Source organism: Aethalodelphis obliquidens, unplaced genomic scaffold (assembly GCF_003676395.1).
Source record: "Aethalodelphis obliquidens isolate GAN/ISIS:26980383/991018 unplaced genomic scaffold, ASM367639v1 scaffold12, whole genome shotgun sequence".
Classification (NCBI taxonomy): Eukaryota; Metazoa; Chordata; class Mammalia; order Artiodactyla; family Delphinidae; genus Aethalodelphis; species Aethalodelphis obliquidens.
Genome location: NW_020837956.1, coordinates 20725243 through 20751689, shown reverse-complemented (window position 1 = coordinate 20751689; position 26447 = coordinate 20725243). Strand labels below are relative to the sequence as shown.

The 26447-nt window shown below is 41.8% G+C and overlaps 1 protein-coding gene across 1 annotated transcript in view; it reads right to left on the bottom strand.

Annotated features, from left to right (window-relative positions):
- LOC113624185 (ALK tyrosine kinase receptor-like) overlaps positions 1-26447 on the bottom strand; it is a 174203-nt gene that overhangs the window by 116859 nt on the left and 30897 nt on the right. The window lies entirely within an intron of this gene.

Here is a 26447-nt window from a genome sequence, read left to right as displayed (position 1 = left end):
CAATGGCCACCACCATTGGCTAGGAAGAGGCAAAGAAGGATTCTACTCAGACTCTCAGAGGGAGCAAAGTCCAGCTGACACCTTGATCGCAGGCTTCTGGCCATCAGTATGGTGAGAGAATAAGCCATCCAGTCTGTAGTCCTTCGTTACAGCAGCCCCAGAAAACTAATCCAGGTCTTTTCAGGTTGACATGCCTTTACTCCCAACTCTGTGTGAGTTGTGTGATGAATCAATTCTACCAAGGGTTTTGCTGTGCCAGCTGCTGCAAACCCTTCTTTTATCTGGGTCCTCTGTGGTCTTTCGGCCATCAGGGACCTGAACCCACACCATGTTTGCCTCACTTCTTTTTTCATGTGTCATGACAATGAAATCACCACTCTTTGGTACCAAAGTGATTGAAACACAAGATTAGTAGGTGCCAGGGCAGCTCCTTATTGGTGCTCACCTGGGCTCCTGACTCTGGAGCAGCTGGAGAAGTGATGGGAAACTTGTAGGGCTCAGAGAACTGGCTATTTTCCAGCTGATCTGGAAATATGTCAATGTTTTTATAACCAGCATAATCATATTGGTGTGTACCACCTGAACATCAGGACTGGCTTAAGAACCACAGAAGAGCCAACTACATGCTTCCATGAAGTGCTTTGGAAGGGGCTGGATGTTCTCTCAAGACCTTGATTTGGGTATTATGATTATACTGCGATTAAGGTGTAACAATGTCTTTTCAAACATTGGCAGGAACAGGAATATACATCGTTCCTCTGATGCCCAGCAAGTCCCCTCGGCTGCGTCCATCTGGCCCATTGCGAGAAAAGTAAAAATTATGGTCATAGGAAAGAAAACAACTTTCGGTTACGCTGTCTTGTAGAGGCACAAATCATTTCCAGACAAGCTAAATTAGCACTAATTTAGAAGCAGATGTCCAACTCCTTCTCTGGTCTTGCTGGTTTCATCATTCAAATCTTTGCAGGAAGCAGTCTCATAGGTACACCAAAGTATACCTAAGATCACTAATGACAAACCCAAATCATGCCTACCCTCTACCCTCCTCCGGCAGGCATCTTTCCCCTCCTTTCTAATCCTCATGACAATGCCACTTGACCAGTAAAAAGAGCATCTGTGGAGAAAATGCACTGAATCAAAAAACCTTATAGTACAGGGAGCTCTGGGGCATTCATTACACAAATTACCCATCAACTCCATTGTTACTCTCTTTCCTCTGATAAATTAAAAAAATGTTGAGACTTCTAAGCATGAATGCAGTTGAGCCAAAAGTTTTCCTATAAATATGGATGGGAATCCTGGCTCCTTCATAACAGCCCTAGCCAAGAGCTCTGGACAGTTGGCTCGGAGGCAGTGTGGGGCGGTGGGAAGTGTGCTATCTTGGGGTCAGGAGACTGGGTTTTATACCAGCTTTTCTACGACCTGGGTGATCCTGAATACTCTCCTTTAGCCTGTTTGAGATTCAGATTCTTCACTGGTAAAAATGGGGCTCTATTACTTATTTTCCAGGCCTGGTTGCTGTAATTACGAAAAAAATAATGAAAGCACACCTAGACTCCCAAGCATGTGGAACTGTATGTGTGGGTGTATGTATGTGTGCGTATGTGTGTATCCACACACATACACCCACATACCTAAAACCCCTATGCACTACAGTGAAATGGACACTGGGCTGGACATCAGAACACTGGGTTTTAGTCCTGGCTTCTTCGCTATGTGAACTTGGACAAGTACCTTAGGCTTCTGGGCTTCAATTTCCTCATCTGTAAAAGGACAATTTTGGACAAATGATTCCCAGTGTCCTTCCCGGGTCAAAGGCCTCTGATCCTAACTCAGAATTTGACAGGGCAAAGTCACAACTCGACAAGGATGCAGGGGTCAGGGAGCACTTCCTGAGTGTTCTGCTCAAAGGATGACCGTGGGATGGAGAACGAGGGCCCAGGCCTGGAGTGACATGCTGGCAGCTGAGGGTGGCCTTTCCCTTCCCTATGACCTCCCCTTCTTCCTTTTCTCTTCTCGCTCTCCCCTTCTTGCTGTTGTTTCCTCACAGTTTGACCTCAGCTCTGCCAGGAGATGGTCCAAGCATTTCAGAAGTGGTTGGGAAGGGGCGCTGCTAAGTCTCTAAGCTGAACAAACTGCTTTCCCCTTTCACAGGTCATGGGGGTGGACTGAAAGTAATAAAAACATCAGGGCCCTTTCACTAGTGATGAAATTAATGGATGGCAATTCAGGAAAGAAGTGGAGGAGACTGTTTAGTCCTATAAACACAGTAAGTCCTTATGCCCGGGCGACTCTGAGAGGCTTGAGCTCACGGATAATCAGGCTAATAATAACTCCTAGTTCAGGCAGAATGTTTCTTCTGAAGGTTCTGCACCTTTCTAGCTATAATTTCCTTCCCTTTTCCAGTGCTCCTACAAAGCTGCTCTTATTATCCCCAAATTGCATATGGAGAAACTGAGGCACAGAAAGGAGAAAGTCACATCATGATTGGCATTGGTTCTCCTATGTTCACAGAAGTTTATATCAAACTACAATAAGGAACAATGTAATTGCTAATGGACTATTTATTTATCCTGTTTGAGCAATCCGTGAATGAAGAGGACAGAGGACAGAAGGTGTGCCATGGGACAGGGGGCCAGGAGCTGCCAGTTCTGCACTCTCTCCTTCCTCTGTCCTCTGTCCCTTCTCTTGCTTGGCTTGAGGCAGCTGGAGGGCTGTGGGCAGGAACATGAGGAAAACTGAGAAGTGTGGAAGAACACTGGCTGGGGCTTCCCTGGTGGCACAGTGGTTGAGAGTCTGCCTGCTGATGCAGGGGACATGGGTTCGTGCCCCGGTCTGGGAATATCCCACATGCTGCGGAGCGGCTGGGCCCGTGGGCCATGGCCGCTGAGCCTGCGCGTCCGGAGCCTGTGCTCCGCAACGGGAGAGGCCACAACAGTGAGAGGCCCGCGTACCGCAAAAAAACACTGGCTGATGCAAGCCACAGGGCAAGCAAGTAGCCAAGTCTGGACAAACCAACGGTGATTTTGATATAAATGACCTTCTCAGAAAAGCCAGTTCTCACTGGGCATCTTGAAATGTTGGGGGCTAGGTAACCAAAGGCCCACAGTTTGGATGCTCTTTTGTAAATGAAAAGGTGGAGATTGAATAGATGAAGACTGGGTGCCCAGGGGACAACAGAGGGCCAGGCTGTAGCATCCAGGGCTGCGTTATGACTTCCAAGGGCCTGGGCACTTTTGCCATCATGGGACCCTTCCTCCACAAAACACATTAAAAATTCGATTTTACAATTGCGTTGGTGTACAAATATTGGCTTGGCCAAAAAGTTCGTTCAGGTTTTTCATGCTACGGCAAAACCCGAACAAACTTTTCGGCCAAACCAATATATTAATATTATATGTTAAAACATTTTATTCTACCTAAAAGCTCATTTTCCTCCCTATGATTTTCAAAGAAATTAAAATGTTTTCATGGGGCCTTAAAAGTATTTGTGAGCCATAGGCACTGTGTGGGCTGTGCCTCAGGGATTAGTCAGCAGCGTGGGAACATTCCTTGCCTCCTAGGATGGCCCTTCAGGTCTGCTCAAGCCCGTCCAGTCCAGGCTCACCCAAATGCATAGGATCAGCCTCAAAGCATCAGTCTGAGCTTCTAGGAGGTGCAGATGCCCCATTGCCTTTACAGATGAAGATACTGAAGCTCAAAGAGGCCAAGGTCAAGTTATCCAAGATGGAGGGGCCAGGTTTTGAACTTTGTTCCGTCTGGCCCCAAAGCCCGTGATTTGACTCCCACTTCCCATTGTGTGTATCTGTGTGTATCTGGTGCTCCTGAACACTACTCCCTAGACCAGAGGTCTTCCTGTCTGGGACCTACATCAGAAACATCTATCTACCTATCTATCTATCTATCTATCTATCTATATGATAGATGTTTCTATATAACTATACCTATATCTTAGCAAATATGGAAATGAGTAATTAAGCAAGGGTGGATAGGTGATAGTATGTCATAAGAAGAAAAGTCTAAAAATAAATTCTACCTAATGCAGTGGAGAAGGTCCCACAGAGATGCTCAGAGGGAAGAAGAAATCAGAGGGAAAAAAGAAAGGATTAATGTTCTGGTAACCTGTAAGCTGCTTATAGTTTCACCCCATTACCATAACTTTCAGATAACTGTCTCAAACAATAAAAAGGCAATTACTTAGGGCCAGATGCATCACAGGCTAGGCAACACTGTCTTTGAGCCATCAGGGGTTCCCTTGTACAGGTTCCCAATGGCAGTGTGGAGGCTGAAGAGGAGACACTGGATTAGCAGTAAATGGGGACATTCTGCCTCTTCTCAACGGAACTCTGGATCAATTCTCAGAGCATAAAGTCTCCAAGGACCAAGAGGCCTAGATTTGGAATAAAGTCTAGGCATGACCATTTACTACCGTGACACGAGCAAGTCACTTCACCTCTGTAACCTCCTTGCTAACGAAAAGTTTATAGCAACCCCAGCCTTACCAAGCACACAGGTTTTGGTGAGGCTTAAATGAAATAAGGGATGTACATTGGGTTTGTGAACTACAGAGCGCTGTCCAGATGCTTGAAACTTGACCCTGCCCGAGAGTCCCCTGTTCTCAGACTTCACCGTGTCTGTTTCCCCTGGATACAGTGAGCCAGGGGTGGTCACAGCTTTCTAAAATCTGGCCCCATCACCACTAGGATCCCCAAGCTGGGCCGACATACAATGGCAGTAGATTACACGAATTTGTTTTATTTTATTTGACATACTTGGAATTAAGACTTTTTGAAAGCACTATGCAAATATATGTAAATGACTACATTTCATGCAAAATTATGTGCAAATAGTGTCCCTGTGTTGGCTTAGAAAGATCTGGTGGCCAAAGGCTGTTTATATCCTCGGAAGAATCAGGAAGAATATTTTAAACGTCAGTCACCCTTCCAGGTGTTTAAGAAAATACGGATGTTAGGGAACCTAGAGTTTACTGTGTGGCTTACCAGCTGGTCATGATCCCTTTTCAGTACTCATCAGGATATCGGACATCAGTTAAGCAGTCTTTCGCTCATTAATCATTGAACAATGATGGTGCCAGGCACTTAGTGATGGAAGAAGAGTAAGGTCCGAGTCCTCCCTTAAGGACTCCCTGGCAATGTGGATGCCAGAGTTGGCTGTTACAACACAGCTGGGCATCAGTTTCCTGACATACATTCATGGTTGGTGCCCGATTCTGTTCTGAATAAAGTCCAAATACTTGATCAAGGCACTCAAGACTGTTCACAACCTAGACCCAACTGACCTTTCCACCAGAATCTCTCCCCCTACCCCCCTGTTTTCCCCATGTGTTTAGTATGTAATATTAAGTATTCTTCCAAACATGTTCACCCCTCCCTGGATCTGTGCCTCTGATATTGCTTATTTTCCAAATACCAAAGAGCATTATTAAATCACTGCTCCTAGCCTGAGTCTCCTGTTAGTAGACAAACAGGAGTGCTTTGCTAACTTCTGCTTCTAAAGCCAAAGACAGAGCAGGTGAGTCTTTAGTGATCAAATAACCCAACACCCTTGTTCTACAAATGGGTAAATTGAGGCTAAGAGAAGGGAAGGGACTTGATCAAGGTGGTAGAGCTTGAACAAGAACCCATGTGTCCTGACCCAACTCCAGGATGCTTCAAAACAATTGCATCATGGTCATAGCTCACAGCTATAAGCACAAAAAAATCAAGTTGAACTGCTTCCTAGGGGTCACCTTAACAAATCAGGCTATGTTTACTGAACATCTTCCCGGGTGGAAACCCGTGAGCGGACACTAATTCTGGGACAAGGCCAGCCCCTCCAGGGGATTGCAATCCGGATGCTCCGAGCATGTGCAACCAGACTTTGGCTTAACGATAATAACGTTCATGAGAAGAGCTCACATGTACTGTCCATTAACCCTGCGTTGGGCGCTCTGCAACCTTCTTCTGCTCCTCCGAAGTCTGGACAAGAGGTTTTCAACCCTGGCTGCACACTAACATCACCTGGGGAGATTTGAAACCTATCAGTGCTCAGCCTCCTTCCTGAACAATTAAATGGAATCTCAGCAGTGAGGCCCAGGTGTCAATACCTTTAATATACCTGGAGGAGCCAGGCTGCAGAGAGAGGAAATGATGCGGCTCCCTCCCTGTGCCTAGACACCCTCTCTATGTCCTCTGATTCTGTCACCCACTTGGTTCATTACCCACGGCGATGGTACAGCTGCACTAACCCTGATATGTCATCCGGCCTCCTCCTGCTTCCATCCATCCTGAGATGATGGAGGAAGCAGGGAACAGACCTCCCTTAACCCTGACCCTCTAGGGGCCAAGCCCTATTACTTGTCCAGAGGTCATTTTCTGTTTTGTTTTTTAAGAGCAGCCCGCTATGATTTCTTGCAGAAACGACTCTAGTAGGTACACTCGCCTCTGGGCTGGAGGCATTCAGATTAAGCCACCACAACATCTGGGTAGCATGGGGACCGAGAGTACACACAGAACAGGTCTGCTGACATGCGGTGCTTTCGTCAGATTGGGAAATTATTGTGAGCAGCACAGCAAGCAGTGGTTTCAGGAGTGGGAAAAATCCTATGTGTTCATCATAATGCAGTCCAAGACGATTGTCCTGAATGAATGAAATAGAATAGAATTGGTCCTGGTTTGCTGAGCACACATAAAAGAAGGGAAAATGGAGTCAGGCCCCGTCCTTCTCTTCAGTCTGTTTCTATTAGGAGATGACACGATTCAATGGCAACTTTGGTAAGAAAAGAGGGTGGCTGGGGGAGAAATGCAGGGATTTCACCTTGAACACAGATGTCACTTTACATCTCAGGGTCAATGGCACTGGTCTTCCGGGTAAGTTCCTGCCTTTGCTTCCTAATCAAAACGCACCCACACCTCTTGTCTTTGGGGCGGAGGGCCTTACCACTCTCAACTTTTCCCCATCTCTCTGCTGCGTGAATTAGTGTGGAGTTTTCCTCACAAGTGTATTGTCTAAGGGAGGGGTGGGGAGAAAGCGATGTTGCTTTTGATGCAGTTCAACAATTGGTGAAGGAAAAGGGTGAACAAAAAGTGATGAAGAGTCGGAAACTATTTTTTTTAAATGACAAAGGAGAGGAACATTTTTAGTTTCCGGTATTATTGTTTTCTTTGTAAATTTAGGGCCAGATGCAGCAATTTATAGTTTATTATTCTTTCCCGTGGCACTTGCTAAAAATTTCAAAGTTATACCATACTGACTTTCTTTCGCTTTGTATTTCACTGCTAGCAGACACAGTTTGAATCAAGTCTCTAACAAAGAGAGAAGGCTCAGAGTCTGCTTGTTTGCTGAAACTGCTGGAAACCTTTTTGATTTTCCAAGAAGCCACAGAGGACGCAGGGGTTTCTGCAGTCCACAGACTTAATATACAAAGTAATTTAGGGGAGAGGCTGGCTTGGTTTTGCTGGTAATGTGAGTTCATTTGCAATTCTCTTCCCTTCTCAACCTGCTTGAAAACGAGTACTGAAATTCAGAAGAGGGTGTGTGTGCCTCTTGGGCGTGTTAGGCCCGAGGGTGTGTGCTCTCTCTCTACACTCTAGGGAAGGGATGGCTGGCCATGAATCATTTTTTTACAGCTGTATTTGCACAGGTGGGAAATAACAGTGTCATCTTGGAACAGCAGACACAATGATATACGTGTTTGGGGGCATCTATAGAGCACAGTGAATCATGCAACATGCAAGTCAGCCCCACTATAAGTCAATCCATGCTGCCCACCAAAAGCTTCTTAGGTAAGTGGAGACGCTGCTTCGGATTACTCTGGAAGATGAAAAATATCCCCATATATATTCAGGCCAATAAAGTAGCCATGCAGGTAAATAAAAACAAATCCTGAAATCAGAGTCTCAAGGTTGGAAGACACTTTAAAGATGACTAGACCAGCCGCCCATCCAGACACCCATGCTTGTGTCCCCTTAACATCTTTGCATATCCTCCTCCACTTACCGGTTTGAACCCCTATGATGGGGCTCTCACTTCCTGCTCCACAGCAGTTAACCCATCTCAACTTCCCATTGTCCAGGCGGTTAGAAAGCGAAATGAAACAAACCCCTCTACTTTATGTTGTTAAAATCATCGCGTCTACTGCTTGATCCTAGTTCTATCCACTAGTGCACAAAGGGCAGAAATAATCCCTCTTGGCATGACAGTCTTCCAAGAGTGGCAGACAGCTGTCACGCCCTGTAATTTATTTATTTGTTCATTCATTAGCTGAACCTGTATTGAGCATCTACTACATGCCAGAAAGCAGGGTCCAGGGCTAGGATTTGGAGAACACGGAACCTGCTCACAGTACCGTAGGGAACTATATACCTTATCAACTAAGTTGAATTTTTTGTGGTAAGTGAAGGTCTAAACAATGTCCACAGGGGCCTACAGGAAAGCATATTTATTTGCCTGGTGGGAGGGAGGTGAGTGGAAGCAGAGAAGGCCTCCCAAGGCGGTGGCTGTGGTCTTGCACTCTGAGGGCTACATGTTTCCTACCTTCTCTTCAAGCTGCCGGGCAAATGTCTCAAGAGGATATTTGCACATCGGGGTCTGGCCAGTCCCTGTGTTGGGGTCTCCGTTAACGCAGGTTCTGACAGTCTGGACTCTTAGGTATGTTTCTGCTCACAGTCCAGACCCAGCTTGCTTCACCTGTGTTTGTACCTGGAGGCACGGCATCTGGAGCAGGGAAGCCCTCCGAGGGGACAATGGCCCTGAGGATCTGGCTGAAGAACCCGAGGGCTCCTGGATGCTAGTTCCCTCCCCAGTCACTTCCCTACAGGAACTGTCTGTGCATATGAGGCTCTTGTGTCAAAACCCCCATTTGTTTCACAGAGGCATGGATTGCCAAGGGAAATCTTGAAGCTCCTTTCGCAAGCAGTTTGTCTGCAATGTGACGTATTTGGAAGAAAGGGGCCATGTTAAATATGAAAGCTCCTGGGGCTTCCCTGGCGGCGCAGTGGTTGGGAGTCCGCCTGCCGATGCAGGGGACATGGGTTTGTGCCCCGGTCCGGGAGGATCCCACATGCCGCGGAGCGGCTGGGCCCATGAGCCATGGCTGCTGGGCTTGTGCATCCGGAGCCTGTGCTCTGCAACGGGAGAGGCCACAACAGTAAGAGGCCTGCGTACCGCAAAAAACAAAACAAACAAACAAACAAAAAAACCAAAAACCTATATGGGACGCTGGGTTCAGAGACCTATGTTCAAAATCACTCAGATAATTACTGTGTGCCCCTAAGGATGCCAGTTAAGCCTGCTGAGATTGGGTAATCTCATCTGTGAAATGGCTTTGGTAGCAACTCTAGCTCTGCAGGATTATTAGAACACTCATGGTACCAGTTGGACCAGAGCTCTGAGGGTCCTACAAGTGCTAGATGTGGTAATCCCAGGGCACTGGCAGAGCCCTGAAAGGTCCGTGGAAGTGACTTCAACAAGGTCGTTGTGCTCGCAGAAGCTTTAGCTGTGCAGGGTGGACGGGGGCAATGCAAAACTAATGTCTCTATAAGGGAAGCATGGGAGAAAGGTGGACAGATCAAGCTCTGGAAATCAGCACTTGGGAGAAAAAGAGGAAAATGATGGGATACTTCTTTAAGCCTATTTAAACTGGATAAAAGAAATTGTAAGTGGAAGAATATGTTACAGTCCTCTTAAGTCTACTACTTCATGGAGGTGGGAGAAAAAGGCATAATGAAAGGGGAACATTTCTTTTTTTATATCTGCAGGGCTATAGCCTATAACTAATGAAGAGGGGAATCTGTTAACTTGAAGACAGAGAGCTCATAAGGAACTAGGACTGGGCAGTGTTTCTTGGGTGACTTTCCTCAGATTACTGCTTCTTTTGTTAAAATCCATGTCACCAGGCCCCATCCCATACCAAAAAATCAGAACCCCTGGGGTGGGACCCAGCACTCTGCGCTGCTGCATGTTGCCCGGGTCATTTTTATGAAGCCTAATGTCTAAAAAACCCTGATTTTGGTGAATAAACATTCACAAAGAACACCTGTTTATACCCAAATCAGATCCTGTGGGCTTTATATGTTAATATCAACTCCATGGTTTCAGTATTTATACTATAGTTATGTAACATATCTGTTTGTTATACGGAGTAAATAGTATATTTTCAAGGCTCAAAGTTTATTTCAAAATGTTACATTTATCTTCAAAATGTTACATTTCAAGCAGCCTAACTTTATGTGCTTGAGAATGCTTTTAGGTTTTAGAAAAATATATGGTGGAATAGGAATGACCTCACGCTTGCTCTACTGCACATGGATTTCCAACCTTCTCCCTGCAGTCTGTCTCTCTCCCCAACCATAGTCCACCTCATATACCATGGTTCTGTAAGGTTACTCCTTTTGCCAAAAAACCCACCAGTGGCTCCCCACTGCCTATGGGATAAAGATAAAACTCCTTGGCCTGGCTTCCAGGCCTTTCACACAATATGGCTCACCTGCCAGCTAATCTTCCCCTTACATTCTCCTACACACACCCCCAAACGCCAGCCAATCTAGACTACTCGTCATCCTCATCTGGAACTTTACATCTCCAGAACTTCGGCTCACACCAAACTTCTTCATCTCAACCCATCAGAATCTTACCATCCTTCTAGATCTTTCCAGACATCTAAGCACTGCTTCTTCAGAAGCCTCTTCTGGCCAACCAGTTACAAGTGCTTCGTCCAAACCCTACAGTATTTTTTTCTGTGCTATGCCATGGTCTTAATACATGCTACCTAGTATTGTGCTTATTTGCATATTTGTCTACTAACCTTAAAGTTACTGGAGAGCCGGGCCCGTAACTCACTCAACTCTGTATCACCCATAGAAACACACCTAATAAATGACCTCCAGAAGGCATACGTAAGTGGGCTATCCGATAGAGCTTTCTGCCATGATGGAAATTTACATATCTGTGTCATCCAGTGGGGTAGTCATTAGCCACAGTGGAACTCTTGAGCACTTAAAATGTGGCTAGTGTGACTGAGGAAGTAAATTTTCAATTTTATTTTATTTTAGCAAATCGAAATGTAAATTTAAGTTGCGGATGTGGCTAACGAATATACTATGGGGCAGCACAGAGAGAACATATTTAATGGAGGAAGATGCACTGCACTTAGAAAACTTTTAAGCTTGCTGCCCTACCTTCAAGGTTCACCTGATCTGGTTCTCCCTACTTCTGCATCCTTAGCTCCCACCACTTTACCCCTTACTCACCCCCACGCCAGCCAGGACTGGCTTGTTTCCTTTTCTTAAGCAGGCCTTGCTCATGCTGGTCTCCAGGCTCTTGCTCTTGCCCTGTGCTTTGCCTCGAGTGCTTTTCTCTCAGATCTCATTCAGCTGGGATTTTGTTACTCAGATCTCAGCTCAAATGTCACCTACATAGAGAGGATGTCCCTGATGTGTCGTCTAAAATAGCCCTCTCTTTCTGTCACCCCACCTTCTCATATTTTCTTTACAACCCTTTCACTGTCTAAAATCATCTAATTTAGTTCGCTTCTTCTTTATTGTCTAACTCTTCCTAATAAAAGATGGGCTTCTTAAGGAAGCACTCAAATACCAATGTGTAATAAAATCCGTGGGTGAAAGCATGATGAGAAAGAAGATATTTGCATAGTTTCAAACTATCTCCCAAGATACTAATTAATTATAAAGGAGAAAAGGGTAACTTTATTACAGAGGAGAAAACTATCAGAAACCACTCTTACCAAGTGTTAACTTTCCAAATGTAACCCAGGGTTAACAGCACCAGTGACAAAACATTTTGACATCAAGTACATCACTTCTGTGGTATCCTCCCAATAATGCAGAACCACAATCTAAGCATGAGACATTAGACAATCTCAAATTGAGTGACATTCCACAGAATATCTGACCAGTTCTACTCAAAAGTGTCAAGGTCATGACTGAAGGATTGTCAGACTGCAGAAAAATAAGGAGACGTGATGACTAAACATGATACAGGAACCTATATTGGTTCCTGAACCAGAAAAAGGAGTAGGAAAACTGGAAAAAAATCCTAATAATATCTGTAGGACTGTTAATTTCCTGGTTTCAGTATTTATACTATGGTTATATAAGATGTTGGTGGAAGGGGAAGTTAGATGAAGGGTATATAGGAACTCTGTACTATTTTTATAACTTTTACATAAGTCTAAAATTATCTTAAAATAAAAGATTTTTCTAAAAAAATATAAGCTTTTGAGAGCAAGGGCTTATCTGTCTTGTTCTAGAACAGTACCTTTTACATAGTAGGAATTAGCTAATTATTTGTGAATGGGAGGAAGGTGAGAAGGAAGAAAGAAGGATGGAATAGAGTAAGGGAAAAATGGTTGAGGGAAAGAGGGAGGGAAGGGAGGAAGAAGAATTGGAGGAAGTGTGGGAAGAAGGGAGTGCACGCCTTTGGGAAGACTCAGAAGAAGATGTGAAACATAACAGCCCTGTAAGGTCCTCAAGGAAAAGACTCACCCACAGCATCTGTCACATGGCCTAGATACACAAGGGCTCGGGGATATGCCTCAAGCAGGGGCTATGGCTATTTACCTTTGTGTTCCCGGAACCCAGCGCCCATGCCACATTCTAGGTGTTCGATACACATTTACTGAATTCAATTTAAAGTAGTTAATGACTTGCCTTAAATGCAGTGGTTGGATTAACACATGCAATGTCTTCCTAAGAGAATTCTCCAGCTTTCGGTGGGCAGGTTAATAACTTTGGCTGCTGAACTGAACTGGCACAGTCTAAGGCCTGGGTCCTGAGGGCTTGGGTAAGTGAGTCTCTATAGACTGTTGGACATTGGAGCAAAATTAATTCAGTGAAACAGCCCATCCTGGGATGGCCTACAGAACTGAATTTATTTTCAAGTGCAGGATGTAAAAACTCATGTGCTGCGCTGTCCTCCAAATTTAAGGACATAAGAAGGGCTCAAAATTTGAGATGTCTTTCCAGTAGAAGGAATGAAATTTCACTGATGAACATTATTTCAATTCTATCTATAAATGATTAATTGTGTGCCTAGCATCTAGTTATATACTTCCTTAGCTGTTCACAGTAAAAATCCTTTGAAATTATGTTAATATTTCTGCTTCACAGATGAGGAAAATAAAGCTCAGAGAGTGAGATGACCGATCCTAATTTACACAGCACTAAAGTCATGAAGCCAGAACTCAAGCCCAGCTCCCGCTCATCCAAAGCTCTTGAAAGGGTCTTAGACATCATCTGTTCTGACTCCACACTGCTCTACCCCATTTTTCACGCTGCTAACAGTAGGCATTAGCAGGTGGGATAGACTAGACTTTAATAGAAAGGGGCCCTTGGTCACCCTCTTTCACAAAGTGTTGAAGTAGGAGGCCAGTGAAACAGTGCAGAAGCCCAGGGGAACTGTCAGCAGACTGGGGGCCTTTCTTGCCTCTCATATTATTAGCTGTGGGACCTCAGTCAAAGCATTTGCCCTGTCCAAGCGTTGGCTGGTGTCATCTGTCAGATGACAAAGATATGGAAGCCTCTCCTATCCCAGGAAAGCTGCAAGGTGGGGCCTTATGTCTGGTCTCCAGTTGGAGACTCCTGTCGTCCTGTATGCCAGGGACAGACACGGAAGTTGTTTAACTTGCTGAAATGCTGTGCCATGCTAATTACACCAACCTCAGAATCTACTATCTTTTTCTCTCTCTCACTGCTTCTATTTCATTGTCTTTCTGTCTCTCTCTCTCCCACTCTGAGTTTTCAAACAAGAACTGTTTGTTAGCTCCACAATCAGAACAATCTAATTGGCTGCAGAAGGGAACATGCATGATATCCTCAGCGGGAACCTTAGTTGGAACAAGGTCAAAAACCACTTGACTGCCCAAGAGAAGTGAGAGAAACGGGAATTCAAAAGCCTCTATTTATAACTGTAGAAACTGAAATTTTGAGCTGTGCTCTTGACCAGGTAATTACGTCATGGAAACAGTCTGTCCATCCTTGGGTGGCTTTTCAAGATAAAAACAGATTCAATGGAGCTCTTCTCTTAAACAGACTCTCTCCTCTATGGTTTTCCCAATAGCCCTGAGTTCTGAGCATTGTGCTGGTGAAAGGAATACAGCAAAAAGTTTGAAGCCTAGGGGCTCTAGATTAGAACTGAGCCTCTTTTGCTTACTAATAGCCTGCTGTTGAATAAGTTACCCTAGATTTTTGACCCTCAGCTTCCTCACCTATAATATGGGAATGCCACTTCACATCCATTAGGATGGCTATAATCAAACAACAAGAACAACCAGAAAATAACAAGTGTTGGTGAGGATATAGAGAAATTGGAACCCTCTTACATTGTTGGTAGGAATAGAAAATGATGTAGACACTGTGGAAACATTTTAGCAGTTCCCCAAAAAGTTAATCATGGAATTACCACATGATCCAGCAATTCCACTCCTAGGTATATACCCAAGAAAACTGAAAGCAGGGACTCAGATACTTGTACACCAATGTTCATAGCAACATTGTCACAATAATCCAAAAGTGGAAACAACCCAAGTGCCCTTTGACAGGTGAATGGATAAACAAAATATGGTATGTACATATAGTGGAATATTTTTAACCTTAAAAAGGAAGGAAATTCTGACATGCACTACAACATAGATGAACATTGAAGACATTATACTAAGTGAAATGAGCCAGACACAAGAGAACAAATGCTGTATGATTGCATTTACATGAGGTACCTAGAGTAGTCAAATTCATAGAGACAGAAAATAGAATGTGGTTGCCAGGGGCTGGGAGGAGAGGGAAATAGGGAGTTTGTGTTTAATGGGTACAGAATTTCAATTTGCGAAGATGCAAAAGGTTCTGGAGATGAATGGTGGTGATAGTTGCAGAAAAATGTGAGTGCCATCTGAACTTTACATTTAAAACGGTCAATTTCATTTTATGTATATTTTACCATAGTAAAAAAAATGGGAATATTACCATCTAACTTACTGGGTTATTTTAAAGATTAAAGTAGATATCATACGTGAAATATCTAGAATGATGCCTGTCACACTGTAGTTGTTCAACACATACTGGTTTCCTTCCCCACAGAGCATACCTAATTTTCACGAAGCCTCTCCTTGCCTTACAAGATTATAACTGAAAAGTGGCCACACAGATGGAGACGGCACAGAATAACATTTCTGCACAAAGATGATCATACTCAAAGAAGGAACACAATTATAAGTGAGTCTGGAGAACTTGCTTCCTTCTATTTTATGCCTTAAGAATAATTTATTCCTTAAAGCAAAGTGAAGGCAGAAAGGTGCACCTGAGGAACCATTGCAAATCTCTCTTGAGTTTAAAACAAGAAGAGAGAAATACCTTTCTAGGTCTCAAAAGTGAAGGAAAGCATCCTAACCTACCTAGTTCATTGGGCCGACAAACATTTTAGCACCAGCTTAATTCATGCGTGGGAACCAGAACCTCATCCACCTTGCTGAATGGTGTTTCTGGGTGGGGATCACCACACCTGCCCACCTATGCTCAGGTGACCTTCAGAAACAGGATGAGGAGGTAAACTGGAGGGCAGTCCCTGCTTGAGGCAGGAGTGGGGAGGGGTTCCGCAGCTGGCTGGACCTGGACTTCTAAAGGATGATGCCAAAGAGTGTTTCTCTAAGCCTTCTTCCAAATCCAACTTTTGGTACATCTGTGGCTCCCTGTTGGAGAGCAGGTTGCAGCCTGCAGGTTTCAGGGAGAACTCTTCCAACAGGAGCCCAGGCCAGGCCCTGAGCCCCCAGCATACCTGGCCAGGTCAGGCCGGGACTGTCCCTCTTTTTCTCAGGTGGTACCTTTGAACACTATGAATCAGGGAGCTTAGGCTCAAATCACTTCTTCAAACCTATCACATCTAAGTATAGAGGGTATAAAAGTAAAAATAACAGTGGTTTATCAAGGGCTTACTACGTACTGGCGACTGTACTAGGTGCTTTACACATTATTCCATTTGATCCCTAGAACAGCTGTGTTGTCAGTATTATTATTCCCATCTCATGAGTGCAAAAATGGAAGCTGAGAGAGCCTAGGTGTCTTGTCCAAGGTAAAAAAAAAAAATCCTCCTTATTTCCATATACTTCTCCCCCTGCTCTTCCTAACTTTTCAGCACCTTGAAGGTACTGTTAACATGTTAGAAAGTCTAGGAAGTTCTCAGGTGCTATGCTTACAAATAGCCTTTGTGCAAGCTCTAGAGGTGTGCTTGGCTTGTAGGAAAAAGGCTCAAAGAATGACAAATCAACATTTGCAATCTGCTTTTTTAAACCAATAACCATATTGACCATGTGACTCTCACAGTATTTTTACAACGTGTGTATATATGTATATCTATATAAATGTAAACATATATGTATATATGTGTATATGTGCCTCCACACACACACACGCACACACACACACACATCTATCTATATCTATATCTATATCTATATCTCTCTCTATATATATACACAAATATTTTTCAGCTCCAGTTATACAACTTGGGACACACAGCCTAGAATGATCACCTATAACTTGATTAATCTGTTTCAAAATCAACCAGGAAAGGATCTGCTTAATCATACCCAGACACTTAGCTTCAGACATGCTATGTCGTTATATTATGTAGACCTTTTCAGTATTTCTGTCAAGGATTTTGTAGTAATTCATCATCTGCCCTTCCCAACACCCTGGGCTAAGGAGATGCCACTAATCATTACAGCTTGAATTTGTTTTACACTCTCTTTCTTTTGAGGGAGTCTATACCCTTTAAAGATACTACATAAGTCTTGCAAATAACTTCGAAACAGTCTTGAGTCTTGAGATTTCTTATTGACCTATGGAATGCATTGGAAAACTTCCTATTGTTCCCTGTGGATTGAATTAGGAGACTTCCATGGTGTCTACTGCTAGCAAGCTTGGGCGATAGTGAGTTCATTTCACAGACGGTGACTGAACAACTGAACCATAGCTGAAGTTTCCATTAAGATCTAGGTCTCCTGGTGCTGGAGAAAATTGTCAATAATAATAAAAGTTGCCAACATTATTGAGTGCTTACAGTGTGTTTCAGGTTTAAGAGAAGGTATGGTTGCTATTCAGCAGTCTGCTCCTTTGTTTGGTGTTCCCCTCCCTCGTTCCTCAAAAAACCCACTGCATGTGCACATCTACGCAAGAACACCTGGCTCTACCTCACTGGGTTGTCCCCAGTCATGCAGGGCCATGGTTCTCCATTTTAAGGGGCATAAGGATTACTTGGGAAATGTACTAAAATATAGGTTTCTGGGACTCACCTAACATTTTAGTAGGTCTGAACTTATATTTTTAATTATCAATCTTTCTGATGCCTTCTAATATAGGCATCGGGGGGTATACTTTGATAATCACTGATTCAGGACTTGCAATGTCATTCTTACTCTCTACTGAAATTTTCACCTTCATTCACTTCTCAAACATTCACCAAGAAGTTAATATAATAAAGAATCCCATGTGGACGGTGCTTTTGCAGTTTGAAAATCACTTTCATGTACGCCCTTATTTGAAGCTCACAGCAGCCATCTAAACGCCATCAGGTAGGTGTGGGGGCAGACACGGCAGACACCAGGGAGCTCTCTTCTTCTCTGCCAGTAGCATCCTGATGCATTTATCTCTTGGGCTGGAGATCCCATGAAACCTGGAAACGTGGGTCCCATATCCTATCCAGGGAGATATTTTTGACGTCCAAACAAACTACTTTAGGCAACTAGTTGGCAAAAAATGGGCATGTTCTAGCTAATGAGATATAAACAGAAGTATACTGGGGAGAATTCCCCTTCCTGAACTAAAAAACGACTTTCTGCGGCGAATGCCTGCCCCTTCTTTCTTTCAGAAACTCATAAATGAATAGTCATCTCGTGACTGTAAAGCAACACGCATAAGGATGAAAGCCCCGATGCTAAATATGGTGGAGCAGAAAGATAAAATGATCTGGGAGTCTTCAACAATACCACTTAAATTGTGAAAAAAAAACCCCTCAGCAACTGAATACATCTGAACTTGTTCTTAATTACAAAAAAGGAACCTCTGGGTTTTTTGGGGTTTTTTTGAGGGTGCACTCTAAATTAGATTTTCTCTGTCACCTTTAGCTAAAAGCATCCCTAACTGATCCAGAGGTGTTATAATTATTAAAATCCTTCTTTTATAGAAAACAGCCACAGAGAAGGTTAAGTTACTTGCTTAAAATCTCTTAGCAAGTAAATAGTGGGTCCTGGACTCGAACTCAGATGGACTGACTCTAAATCCTGAACCACCTACCCTGGAGCCTCACTGTACAATAAAGGTGTTCCAGTGACTACCTTGCAATAGAAGTGAGTGGGGGTCTGGGCTCCTTATCCCACTTCAACTAGAATAATTCTTATTAATCTATTTTATAAGTTGGACTGTCAAATATAAAACATAATTTGAAGAAAGGGTTCTGCTGATTTAAAATATAGTTTAAAATAGAGTAGCATTATGCCTTGCTGTTTTCCCCTTATATGTAAGGAATTGTAGATACAAAAGACTACAATACTTGATCTTTGTTTTTAGCACATTGTTACCTAGTTCAGCAGATAAGACATATACACATACTGTGTTGAGGAGCAATGCAGGAGTTAAACTAAAGCTGTTTAAAGCAAAGGCTACTTTTGCCACAATATGTCCCTGAAAACAGTGTTATAAAGCAAATAATTATAAAATGATTCTTATTTCCCCCATAGGAATTATGCCATAAAAAGGGTTGTGCTCCTAACCAAAGATGTAGGATCCAATTAATTATAAATATAGCCAATAACAAGGCTCAAGAGCAAAATGTAACATCATTTGAAATAATAAAATTATGTTCCAGCTCCTATAAAATGGGAATGAATATACTGAACATATTATAGCACATTTGGGATTATTGTATAATCAAAGTAGTCATATAATATAAACATAAAAATCTATACCATAAATCTGACCTAAAACTAACATGCTATCAATAATAAACCAAAAACATGTGAGTGATAATTTTATTTGCTTCTTTGAGACTTCAGCTGGAATTTTACAGGACAATGTAGATGCTCACTTCTCTTATAAATGTGAACTAGCCAAGGAAATTAGCACTTACGCACTCCCTGGTTTTGGACTGACTCCTGCAGCAAGCAGATATATTCCAAATATTCATTTGAAATACCACGGAAAATGATGACTGTTGTTCCGAGATCCACAATGGCAGGTTAAATACTGAAAAAAGGTCTTAAATGTAAAAGTCTGCTGTTGCTTTGGTTTATTCAAAGCTCCTTATGGGACTTCTGCTTCTGCCCATGTACATTAACTGCTATAGGGATTGGTCTCCTGTCATAAACAATCAGAAATCCATATAAAGTGGTGGGTTTCAGGTATTGAACAACAGGCAGCACAAGACTGTGGTACATGACAGAAGGGAAAGAAATGAGATGAGCCTTATAATTTCCCCAGGTTATTGCCTGGAAGAAGCTTCCAGGTTGCAATTAAGGGCAAGCAAACCCAAACAGAGTGTGTTGACTTTGCTGGGTTGAGGCCAAGATGGAAGTTTGGAAAGAAAACCAAAGTAGCTATCTATGGTTTCCAGGCAAGATACCAGAGAGGAAGATGGAGAGAGAGAAAGAGAGAGGGAGAGAGAGAAAGAGAGAGAGAGAGAGAGAGAGAGAACATGAACACCCTGGAAATCTGCAGAGGAATCCCCTTTGGTTGAGTATGAATTCATGGATGTATGTGAGAAAACCACCACAGGACAAGAAAAGAAGCACCAGAAAGCAATAGGCTACAATTCCTGGAGCCAAGGCTATGAACAGTCTGTGTCCCAACCAGCCAGAGTGGACAGATCTAGTAATACCATTCAGTAAAGTACTCAGAAGAATCACACTTTAGTAGTAATAGGGTTAAGTTATGTTCAATGTTCAATGAACCCCAACCTGAAAAAAACAAAAAGTCATATCAAGACCTATCATAATCAAATTGCTTAAAAACAATGATTAAAAAAATGTTTAAAGCATCCAGAGAAGAAGCATACATTATGTACAGGGGAGCAAACATAAGAATGGCAGCCAGCTCATTGTTAGAAGTCATGCCAGAAGACAACAGAGCAACATCTTTAAAGTGCTGAAAGAAAAAACTGTCAACTTTGACATTTTTTTAAGCAAAAACATTTTTAAAAAATGAAAGCAAAGTAAAAGTTTTGCAACAAAAAGCTGATAGAAACTTTCACTATAAGACATGTTAAAGGAAGTTCTTCAGGCAGAAGGAAAATACCAGATGGAAATTCGGATCTACACAAAGGAATGAAGAATGCCAGAAATAGTAAACATGTAGGTAAACATAAGAGACACTTGGTCTCATTTTTCAATTCCTTTAAAGGACTTGACAGCATAAAGCAAAAATAATAAGGTATTGTGGGATTTATAACATGTAGAATTAAAGTATATAACAACAACAGTGCAAAGGCTGGGGGGTGGGGACTGGACATACACCAATATACCTTATACTACACATGAAGTAATATTATTTAAAGGTAGGTTTTGATAACTTTAAGATGAATACTAAAAACTCTAAAAAACCCACTAAGATATAAAAACAAAGAAATACAGCTAATAAATGGAGCTAAAATTGAATTTTAAAAATTCAACTAATTATTCAACTTTTCATGGTCCCAGGGCACCACATGGGTTGTTTCTTCCATGAAAATATTAGTAAAGACCTTAGAAAAGAATTTCCAAACCTCTCTAATGTGTTGATATCTTAGTTCTCAGTATCTGTTGTCATTCTATGTCCAGAGAGTCATGGAAACCACACACACACACACACACACACACGCGCGCGCGCACACACACACACACACACACATCAAACTTTATTTGGAGACTGTCAAATATGCCACACAAAATATGCATAACAATATTCAAATACATGTTGATGCTCTAATGGTGCAAATTTTAAAGCGTTATTAAATTGATAAGACTATCATTTTTTTAATCAATTAATGTTTATGACTAAACAACTTCTACTACATGGGAGTCATTAAAAGGGCTCCTCGGGCTTCCCTGGTGGCGCAGTGGTTGAGAGTCCGCCTGCCGATGCAGGGGCCGCGGGTTCGTGCCCTGGTCCGGGAGGATCCCACATGCCGCGGAGCGGCTGGGCCCGTGCGCCATGGCCGCTGAGCCTGCGCGTCCGGAGCCTGTGCTCCGCAATGGGAGAGGCCACAACAGTGAGACGCCCATGTACCGCAAAAAAAAAAAATTAAATTAAAAAAAAAAAAAAGGGCTCCTCAATTTTGAAAAGGCCAGGAACCATGGAACCACTGTGTTGGATGAAAGGACTTGGCCTTGAGATTCTTTCTTATATGTAACAAGCAATCACTGATGGTTTCTAAATGGTGTGACACAGGACAGCAATGCCCTCACATATTTTAGATTTGATGAAGTGACGTAGAGAAAAGTCAAATAGTTTGTTCTAAAGCTCAGTGACTAAAACTAACTTGAATAATCACAAATCAATCACCCAGTTGTTAACTTGGGTGGCATCCAGTTTTCTGGATCACTGAGTGACCAGACCACATATTATACATCTGATAATTTGAGTTATGTGATTAGATATTTGTTGATAGGTTATTATCTATGATATCTTTAGTGGACATCCGTAATTTTGTGTGATGTATGCTTAGTTCCTTCATCTGGGGAACTGCCACATTTTCACTTGATTTGATTCTGGTGAGGTTGTTAATAATCCCCTCCCCTTCTCCTTCTAAGCTGGGGATACCCATTCCCCTCACATACAATAATTGATCCAGCTTGGGCACATGGCCCAAGAAAGGGCAATGATTTTCCTTTCATGGGAATTATATAGATGCTGTGTGAAGGAAACAATGATGTCTTCTCTAGGATTCTGAGCACTGAGAACCAAGTTTGACTAGAGCTTCTAGGGAAATGATAATAGAAATAAGAGGCAAGCAGAGTTGAGGAATGGAAACAGAGTCCTGCTAACAGTACTTAATCTATTGTTTAATTAATTAGCAAGCCTATATAGAGTACTTATTATGTGTTTAGCACTGTTCTTGGCCTTGCGGGTGTGGCAGTGAACAAGTCCTCTAAATGCTTACATTCTAGGGAATTCTTGAGCCCCTTGACAGGGTGGAATCTGAAGCCCAATCCTAGTATTTTAGACTTCCCAGTTACATGAGCCAATTAATCTTGCTTTTTCACTTAGTTTACCTTTAATCTCTGTCACTTGAAAGAGTTCAAACACACTCTTAAATCTGATTTTAAAAGCTGAGAGGATCATTTAAAAAGAAGAGCTTGACTAAAGACCAGAACTTGGAATCCTCTCACTCTTTCTAGTATAAAAGCTAATCAGCTAGACCCGTGCTTCTCCAAGTGTGCCTCAGAGATCCCTGGGGGTTCCTGAGTGTTTTTCAGGGGATCCATAAGGGCAAAACTATTTTCATAATCATATTTAGATGTTCTTTGCCTTTTCTGTTCTCATTTTCTCATGAGAATATGGTAGAGTTTTCCAGAAACTACATGATTTCTACTAAGGCAGACATTAAAGAGATCTGCAAAAAAAATGTGTAACAATGCCACTCTTCTCACTAAATTTGTTTTAGTTTTGGTAAAAATGTTTTATTTTTCTTAAAATATGTTATGTTTCTGTGTAATGGATTTACTATTATTTGCAAATGTATTAATAGATAAATATTTTTTAAATTTCTGAGGTTAATAATAATATAAAATCAATATATTTAACCCACACAAACAAAAATTGGGGGGGCCCTCAATAATCTGTAAGACTGTCAAGTGATTCTGTGACAAAAAAGTTTGAGTCCTGCTAATCTAGACCAGTGCTGAACAGTCGGTGAGCCAATAGATATATTTTGTGGTGAAACTGAGGAGCCATGGACATAACAGACTAGAAGAATGTCAGCTTACTGGAGGTGTGGATGCACTATAAGTTCACGAGCGTACACTTCTCCCTTCTATCCTCATAGATGAAAAGGTCAGGTTCAAACTGAATTGGTACAAAACAAACTGCAGTAACTGCCTCACCGTTAATGGTACAGACTGGTGTGTCTTGGAAGTAGCCAGCCCTAGTGAGGCCTGAGAAGGTAAAGATGGTGCTAAGAAGCTTTCCTAAGGAAGCTATTCTCACCGCCAATCTGAATGAAGGAGCAGGCATCCTGTCAACAAGATAATGAAAAGATAAATGTTCAATCTATTCACATCTGTGGATATGTTGGACCAACATAAGGAATTACCCAAATCAGTGAACATTAGCCATTATCTTGTGGCAAACTGACTTCTCCATACCAGAACCTTTGATTTGACAGGGACTGAGAAGAGCCAGTGATGTCAACAAGAATATCAAATAAGAAAGCAGCAGGTGGTCTTTGGATATTGCAGCTTTTATTAGCCTAAGTATTTTGATAAGGTCCCTCTGACTCTAAGTTTTAACTTGTATTTCAAGGGCTTCTCTCCAAAAAGCTGAAATCACTGTGTCTATTCAGCCCCAACATCCTTTCACAGGCATGCTCCAACTCCATGGCAATCAAATCCCTCCCTATTCTTTCCCAATTCGGATCCTCCTTGCAGCTCTCCTAATGGCATCATTCTCCTTGTCACTGAGGTTCTCAGCTTAGAGTGTTTGACTTCTCTTTCTCTCTTGCCAATACTAATCTACCTCCTTTCCTCAGGCCAGCCCCTTCACTGTCTTTCAGTAAGTTGCTGATTTCTGCCAATTCTACCCAGGCTTTCACTGAGACTCCACAGCCCTGAATCATCTACTCCTTGATTGAATCAACGTGACCTGCCTGCCAAAGAAAATGAAACTTTTCTGAAGAAGAAGAACATCATCTAAAGCTTCTGGAATTCAATAAAATATTACCAGGAATGACAGGAAACAGAGCCAAATGACCCAAAGCCAAGATAAAAAACAAAGAGAAAAACAGACCTTGAAGTCTGGTACTGGAGTTATCAAATACATACTTTAAAATAATTATCTGAAAAATATGTTCAAGAAAATCAGTGAAATATAAAGAATTTCACCAGAGAACATGAATCTATGAAATAAGGATCAACTGGAAATTCTAGAAGTGAAAAATACAATAACTGAAATCAGTAATTCAATAGATGGGCTTAATAGCAGATTGGACACAGCAGAAGAGAGAATTAGTAAACTAAAAGAGAGGCCAGTAGAAAATAGCCAGATTGAATCACAGGGAGAAAAAAAAAAAAGAATGGAAAACACAGAAAAGAGTCAGAGAGACACATGAGACACAATGAAAAGGTGTAAAATAGATGTAATCTGAAGTCCTAGAAAGAGAGGAGAAAGAGAAAAGGACAGAGGCAGTATCTGAAGAAAAAAAAAATTTTCTTTTGAAATTAACAAAACATTGTTTCTTTATAAGCCCCAAACAGAATAAACATAAATAGTCATATCATAATAAAGCTGCTTAAAATCAAAGACAAAAAGAGAATCTTTAAAATAGCTAGAGGGGAAAAACATATTACCTCTAAGGAAGCATCAATAAACCTGAACACTGACTTTTCAACAGAAGCAACGAAGGCCAGAAGAGAACAGTGATATACGTAAAGCACAGAAAGAAAATGACCGTCAGGCAAGAATTATTTACCCAGTGAAAATTGTCGTCAAAGATGAAGGTAAAATAAAGACATTTTCAGTCAAAATAGCTGAGCAGTTTTTCCCCAGCAGACCTTCATTAAAAGGAATATTAAGAAGAGTTCTTGAGGCGATAGGAAAATGGTTCCAGGTAGAAGCACAGTAATGTACGGAATTCAAGGGCACGGGGAAGGAAAAATATGCAAGAATATTTAAATAAATTTTGACTATTTATTTTGACACAGTAATACTGCCTTGAGAGGTTTCAAATATGTGTATCAATAAAATATATAACAAAAAAAGGACAAAAGATAGGGTGGGAGTAAATGGAATTTAAGTAATCTAAGGTTCCTGCCTTGTGCAGGAATGGTAAGCATACTAATTTAATATATACTTTAGTGATCTCTAAGTAACAATTAACGGCATAGTAATATGGTACATAATCAAGTACTTTTCCATAAAGGTTATTCTAGGCTTTACCAGTGAATTCTTCCAAATATTTAAAGATGCAGTACAACCAATTTCATACAAACTCAACAGCAAATAAAAAAAATAAGGGAGACTTCCCATTTTGTTTCACAAGGTTACCATACCTTTGATAACAAAAGCCAAGAAGGCTTACTAGGAGGAAAAATTACAGGCCAATCTCTCTCATGAACGCAGATGCAAAAGTTCTAAACAAAATATGAGCAAATCAACATGAGTTACATGTAAAGTAGGTAATCCATCACCACAAGTTGGGCTTAACTCTGAGATATAAGGTTGGTTTCATTCTCAAGATTCAGTCAGTGTAATTCACTGCTTTAACAGAAAAAAGAATAAATATTATATAAATGACTTGATAGATATGGAAAAAGAACTGGACACAATTCATCACCCATTAATGATTAAAACCCTCAGCCCATTAGCTATAGAAGTTGTGGCAGACTATATTTTCCAAACATGGCCACAGCAATATGCTGCCCCCCCACGCTCTGCCAGAGCTTGCAGGACTCTGTGAGCAGCTTGCTGAATAGAATACAATAAGTGTGGCCGTGTGACTTTTGAGGCTAGACCATAAAAGGGAATGCAGCTTCCACCCTGACCTCTTGCAGGATACTTGCTATTGGAACCTATTCCCCATGCTATGAGAAAGCTCAAATTAGCCTGTATGGCGAGACTGTATGTAGAAGCCCAAGTAGAGAGGCCCCCAGCCAACAGCCAGCATCAACCACCAGATGTGAATGAACAAGCTTTCAAATGATTCCATCCCCTCAACTTCAAGTCTTCCAACTGAGGCCCCAGATATTGTGAGGCAGAGATAAGCCTTCCTTACTAGCCTCTGTATAAATTCTTGACTCTCAGAATCTTCAAGCATAATAAATGGACATTTTTTGCCGCTAAGTTTTGTGATGCAATCATAGGAACTGGAACAGAAGGAAACTTCCTCAACCTGATAAAGACATCTTTGAAAACCCTACAGCTAACATCATATATAATGATGAGATACTGAAAGTTTTCCTCTGAGTTAAGGAATGAAACAATGATATCCATTATCACCACTTCTAATATACATTTTACTGGCTCTCTTAGCCAATACAACAAGGCAAGGAAAAGAAATAAAAGGAATAATATTTAGGAAAAAATAAAACTGTCAACTTTGGCAGATAACAGGATAGAAAATCCAAAATAATCTATAAACTTTTAGAATCAATATGTAAATTTAGCATAGTCTTTGGATACAGCATCAATATACAACAAAAATTATATTTAAAAAAACCTAGTCATAAAAGAAAAATAAAATTTTTAAAACAACTTTTA